This window comes from Bos taurus, chromosome 29 (genome assembly GCF_002263795.3).
Source record: "Bos taurus isolate L1 Dominette 01449 registration number 42190680 breed Hereford chromosome 29, ARS-UCD2.0, whole genome shotgun sequence".
In the NCBI taxonomy this organism is placed as follows: domain Eukaryota; kingdom Metazoa; phylum Chordata; class Mammalia; order Artiodactyla; family Bovidae; genus Bos; species Bos taurus.
In genome coordinates this window covers 12,472,875-12,478,876 of record NC_037356.1, presented here as the reverse complement: position 1 = coordinate 12,478,876, position 6,002 = coordinate 12,472,875, and positions in this window count along the sequence as shown.

The following is a 6,002-nucleotide window of genomic DNA, read 5'->3' as shown; positions in this document are numbered from 1 at the left end:
TTAAAAAGCCGTATGGTTAATTCTAGTAAATAGCCAGATCTGACAACTGATCTAGAAATCAGCAGCACCTACTTTTTTGGCTGTTAAGAAAATGGAAAAGAGTTACACATACCATTAGGAACTAGAACCATTAATCTACACAAGAGAGTATAGCAAGGAAAGCTAAAGGAGGCCCCAGGGAAGATGGAATATTGTCTTTTTTTTTTTTGGTCCTGCCTCACAGCATGCAGGATGTTAGTTTCCAGATCAGGGATCGAACTTGTACCCCTTGCAGTGGAAGTACGGAGTCTTAACCACTGGACTGCCAGGGAAGTTCCTGGAGTACTGTCTGGAAATAAGAGTTGGAAGTTTGTGAGAAGAAATAAAAGGAATATTTCACTGTTTATACCCTCTTTACAATATCCTCTGATTTTAACATAATTTACCTACTTTTAACTTCCAACTTTCATGTTCTGTAAAATACAAAGTAATTTGTTATTCAGCTAACAATAAGCTTTGGGGAGAAAAATAAGGACCTCATATATTAAAAACATAACAAAATAATGATACCAAATGTGTCGAATCTAAAAGATAAAACTAGTAAACAACAAAAACAATTTACAAATATAGAACTAGTAGTTAGCAGTGGGGAAGTGGGAAGGGGAAGAAGAAAGGTAAGAGTAAGGGATTCAGGGGTACAACACCTATGTGTACAGTCAACTACAAGCAAATACTGCACAGCACGAGGAATATGGCCAACCAACATTGACATAACTATAAAGGAAATATAACCCTTACCACAAAAACTGTACGTCACTGTTGTACATCTAACACCAAATGTCAAATATACCTCAATTAAAAAAAAAAGGTTCTCAGAATAGTTCAACCTAAAAGACAATTTTAGATTTTCACTGTATTTTCCTGGATGGCTTTCTTTATGCCTAGTTAGCACTCATTGAATGCTTTGATGGGTTTACTCAGAATATTCAGAAAGATAGAATAAGGTCTCTAGGCATTGTCTGCAAATAGAAAGATATAGCTGACTAAAGAGGCAGTCTGGAGGTGGAGACGGAAAATCAGGTAACTGTCAAGAACAGCCTGAACTTCTGTGGGAGTAGGAATTTTGCTCACTCCTATATGGGGTCAGCTCTCTGAAATAATGGGCACTGCTGGGCAGGTGGGGAAGGACAAGTTAATAGAATAAGAGCAAAAAAGCACCCATGGGGCAGCCCAGTGAGGGTTTAGAGGGGAGCACAAAAGGGAAGCCAAGAAGGTGTAAAGGCAGAAAGCAGAGATGGTTTCCAAAACCCACTTAATTCTTGTCCTGGGGTTGGCCCTACTCCCTCCTGTAGAACTAGATGGAAAGAGTTAGTTTACAGAGGATTATAGGAACAACCTGCTTTATCACCCCACTTTGCAAAAAATGAGATAGCCAATTTTACTTGTAACCACAAATTTCCTACTTACAAAGGGTTCTGATTCTCTGGAATGCCGATACCCACTTCAGTGTTCTGAAATGTTTCACTTGAGAAACTTCCTTCAGTTAGTCCCTCACTTACCTTGAAATCCTGTGCTTTTATACAGCTGGCCTATTTCATTAAAATTGCTCTCCTGAATATTATCAATGACTCCTTGCTAAAATCAGCGTCCTCTTAGCCTCTTAATCATTCTTGGCTCATATACTTCTTAAAAGTTTGCTTTATGTAAGAGTGCATGTTTTCCTGTGCTTCCTAATTTTACTTGAAAGTGAAAGTGAAGTCACTCAGTCGTGTTGGACTCTGTGAACCCATGGACTGTAGCCTACCAGGCTCCTCCCTCCATGGGATTCTCCAGGCAAGAGTACTGGAGTGGGTTGCCATATCCTTCTCCAGGGGATCTTCCCAACCCAGGGATCAAACTCGGGTCTCCTGCATTCCAGGCAGACACTTTAACCTCTGAGCCACCAGGGAAGCCCTAATTTTACTTAGGAATATCTAAAAAATAAAAAATTGATACCAGACAAAAATAGTTTCTTTTCATATCTTATTCTCTAAAGTAGCCACTGAGTTAACAATTTAGATCTTTACCAAACTTTGGAAAATTCTACAAACTAATTTTTAGAAATTAGATGAGATCACATATGTATTGTTTTGCCTTCTTTTTCATTTACTGTCTTACAACTATTTTCATTTTGATTAATGCATGGAGAGCTGCATTTCTCCTCATGTAATATTTCATTATATGAATATAACATAATTTATCTAGCCATTCTTTCCCTAATGTATATTCAAGTTTCTAATTTACAAAGTACTACAATGATTACTCAATATCTGGGTCAGGAAGATTGCATGGAGAAGGAAATGGTTCCCTACTCCAGTAATCTTGCCTGGAAAATTCCATGGGCAGAGGGGCCTGGCAGGCTATAGTCCACTGGGTCCTAAAGAGTTGGACAACACTGAGTGACTGAGCACACACAAATAATTCACTTCTGTTTTCAAAGTCCCTCATATCTGTAATATGTTCCCCTTGTTCCCGTTTTCTTTCCTTTTCTTCCTCAGATTTGCTATTTGTTCTTTTCAAACACCAGCTACTATTATGATCAATTTTATTTGTTTCATTAATTTCTGCTTTTATCTTTAATTCAAGTTTATTTTGGGAGATTTTCCTTTTTCTGCTTGTCTGTTTTCTTTCCTGATTCTCTCCACCAAATGTATATCAAAAGTGCGCTGCCTTATTCCCTCAGGGTGTTTATCCATACAACAGAGCAAAAAGGAAAGTCTTTACCATTATTATAATGTGGCTACAAACACGGGATTAATTTGGAGTCAGTCATAGTGGGTTCTAACTCCCTATCACCTAGCTATGTGATCTTGGCCAAATCTTGGTTTCTTCACCTGTAAAAATAGAAATAATAATACAGATTAAGTTTAAGACTATTTACAAATCATTTAGCATAAGAACTGGCCCATATTAATTAACTCAATAGATGTCTGATAAGACAAAAGGCCTCAGTTACACCATTTACAAAAATGAGAGGACTAGGCTGACTAATCTCAAATTCTCTACCAACTGAAAAATTTTGCTTTTGGCTTCACTGAGCAGCAAGTAGGATCTTTGTCCCCCAAGCAGGGTTCAGACCGGCACCCTCTGCAGGGGAAGCGCAGAATACTGTTAGGGAAGTCCCTGAAAAAATTTATGTTCAATCTACTAGTTCATTTACCAGACAATCAACCAAACATCAACCCACTCATTCACCCAAACAACAGTTAGAAAGCACTTCCCTTAAACTAGGTATTCTAGATGTTAGGAATGCCACGATGGACTAAACATATAGTTCCTATCTTCCAGGTCAGAGTCCCTAGGGGGTAGGAGTGGGCACCAACTGTTAAAAGGTAACTAATACAAGGTGATAGGAGAAGGCGATGGCACCCCACTCCAGTCCTCTTGCCTGGAAAACCCCATGGACGGAGGAGCCTGGTAGGCTGCAGCCCATGGGGTCGCTAAGAGTCGGACACGACTGAGCGACTTCCCTTTCACTTTTCACTTTCATGCATTGGAGAAGGAAATGGCAACCCACTCCAGTGTTCTTGCCTGGAGAATCCCAGGGCCGGGGGAGCCTGGTGGGCTGCCGTCTATGGGGTCACACAGAGTCGGACACGACTGAAGTGACTTAGCAACAACAACAATAAAAGGTGATACTTGGTCTAATAAAGACCGTGGGAATTCAGAGACTTTGAGGAGTATGCACAGCAAAATCAAGACTTAGGTTGGATACCTCATTCGGGGACTCACTACTTACTAGCTGTGTGTGCTGTACTGTGCTTAGTCGCTCAGTTGGGTCCAACTCTTTGCGACCCCATGGACTGTAGCCCGCCAGGCTCCTCTGTGCATGGGATTCTCCAGGCAAGCATACTGGAGTGGGTTGCCATGCCTTCCTCCAAGGGATCTTCTCAACCAAGGGATCAAACCCAGGTCTCCCGCACTGCAGGCGGATTCTTTACCGTCAGAGCCTGCTGCTAAGTCACTTAAGTGGTGTCCGACTCTATGTGACCCCATAGACGGCAGCCCACCAGGCTCCCCCGTCCCTGGGATTCTCCAGGCAAGAACACTGGAGTGGGTTGCCATTTCCTTCTCCAATGCATGAAAGTGAAAAGTGAAAGTGAAGTCGCTCAGTGATGTCCGACTCTTAGCGACCCCATGGACTACAGCCCACCAGGCTCCTCCGTCCATGGTATTTTCCAGGCAAGAGTACTGGAGTGGGGTGCCGTTGCCTTCTCCAAATGTACCCTCAAAAATTAACTTTGGCGTTAAACTTCTCTATCTGTAGAAAGGAACAGTAATACCAACCTGGTAAGTTATATTAAACAACACATCATTCGAATTCAACGAATGGAGGTTATTAGTATTACAAGAGGCGATGAAAGGTAAAGAAAGGCATTTACTATATTTCAAGAGAGGAAAAGCAGGGTCAGGGGACTTTCCCAATTGTGTTCACAAAACAAAACCTGTGGCAAGGCAGTTAAGGTTGTGGGGGGGGGGGGGGACAGGGTAAGAGGAGAATCTAAGTGTGTGATGCCCTTGTCCTTGGAGGGCAGAGAATTCTAATTTCTGTATCTTCAGATGCTAGCACAACACCTGACCCGTGTTTGCTATAAACACGAATGGAAGAACACACGTCAAGCAACTGGGCTGCAGAGAAAGATCTGGGCCAAACTGTTCAAAGAAACCATTTTACAGTGAAACGAGATCTTGGGAGTCAGGAGATCTGGAGCAGTCTTTTGACTAAAGACCTCTCTTTTCACACTGGCTTTGCAACTTACCTGCTGTATGGCCTTAACAAATTACTCATACCTCGAATCTCCTCATCTGTAAAACGGGGAAAACACCTACCTTACAAAATTAGTGTGAGAAATTGTACCAAGCGATTATCAAAGAGGCTGGCGGTGGGCACCCTCAATAATAGCACAGCACTGCAGCCGCTTAACTTCTCCATTAGGTCTTTTGTCCGTACTTATGACAGGGTAAGAATATACTTTCTCCAACGGTTCAACCGGCACCGAAAAAGTACACTAGGTTTCCAGAGGATGCAAGGCCCCGCCCGGTTCGCGGCACACACTCGGGTCACGGACGCCGACTGCAGTCCCGGATCCTCTCCACTGGCGTAGCCGAGCTCTGGCGGGCGCAACCGATACCAAGCCGTTATAGAGACGGGGCCGAGACAGGCTGGACGGGAGGCCGAGCGCCATTTCACCGAAACCCGTTCCACACCACCATGTCTAGAGGGGACGCCTCGAAAAAAATAAAGAGTACTTAAAAAAAAAAAAAAAAGAAGAAGAAAGGGCAAGGAAGCCGGAAGTGACGCACAGCGGCGAGGAACCGGAAATTACCGCAGCACGCCGGAAGTTTACCCGTTTCCAGGGCGCCGGCTCCGCGTCCCGCGCCCCCCGCCCCCCAACTCTCTAACCAGGTAGCTGGTGTCGGGACGCTGGAAAGCGACTCAGTGGAGCGGGTGCTCGTCGACGGCGGCCGCCGCCACAGCGAATCTCGCGGAGTAGCAACCGAAGACGGCGGCCGCCGCACCAGCCAGCGCGTGTGGAGGATAAACGGCCGGCACGGCCGTCGCGGTGATCCGTCCAGGGATAGAGTGAGCGAGGGCCAAGGCTCTCGTCTTAGCGAAGACAGAGAAAGAATCCGCGAGGAGAGCGACCGCCGCTGCCGGGTACCGACGGGAAAAGGAAGTGAAGACGTCGGCTTCTCCCGCGATAACTCGAGAAGGGTCAGCGAAGACCTGGACCACGGCCGCAGCGTCTCTGAGGAGAGAGTCAGGGGAGACGGCGGCCACCGTCCCGGCAACTCTTGGGAGAGACTGAGGGGAGGCCTCAGCAGCGACGCGAGCTTCAGTGAAGTCGGAAGTCACCCAACTAGTGACTCCTCGGGATCCGTCAGAGACGACCGCGGCCTCCGCCTCGGCGGGACTTGGGAGGAAGTCCGGGAGGTCCGGGGCCCCCGAGCCAGCGACTCGGGCGGGAGGGGCAGTGACGACC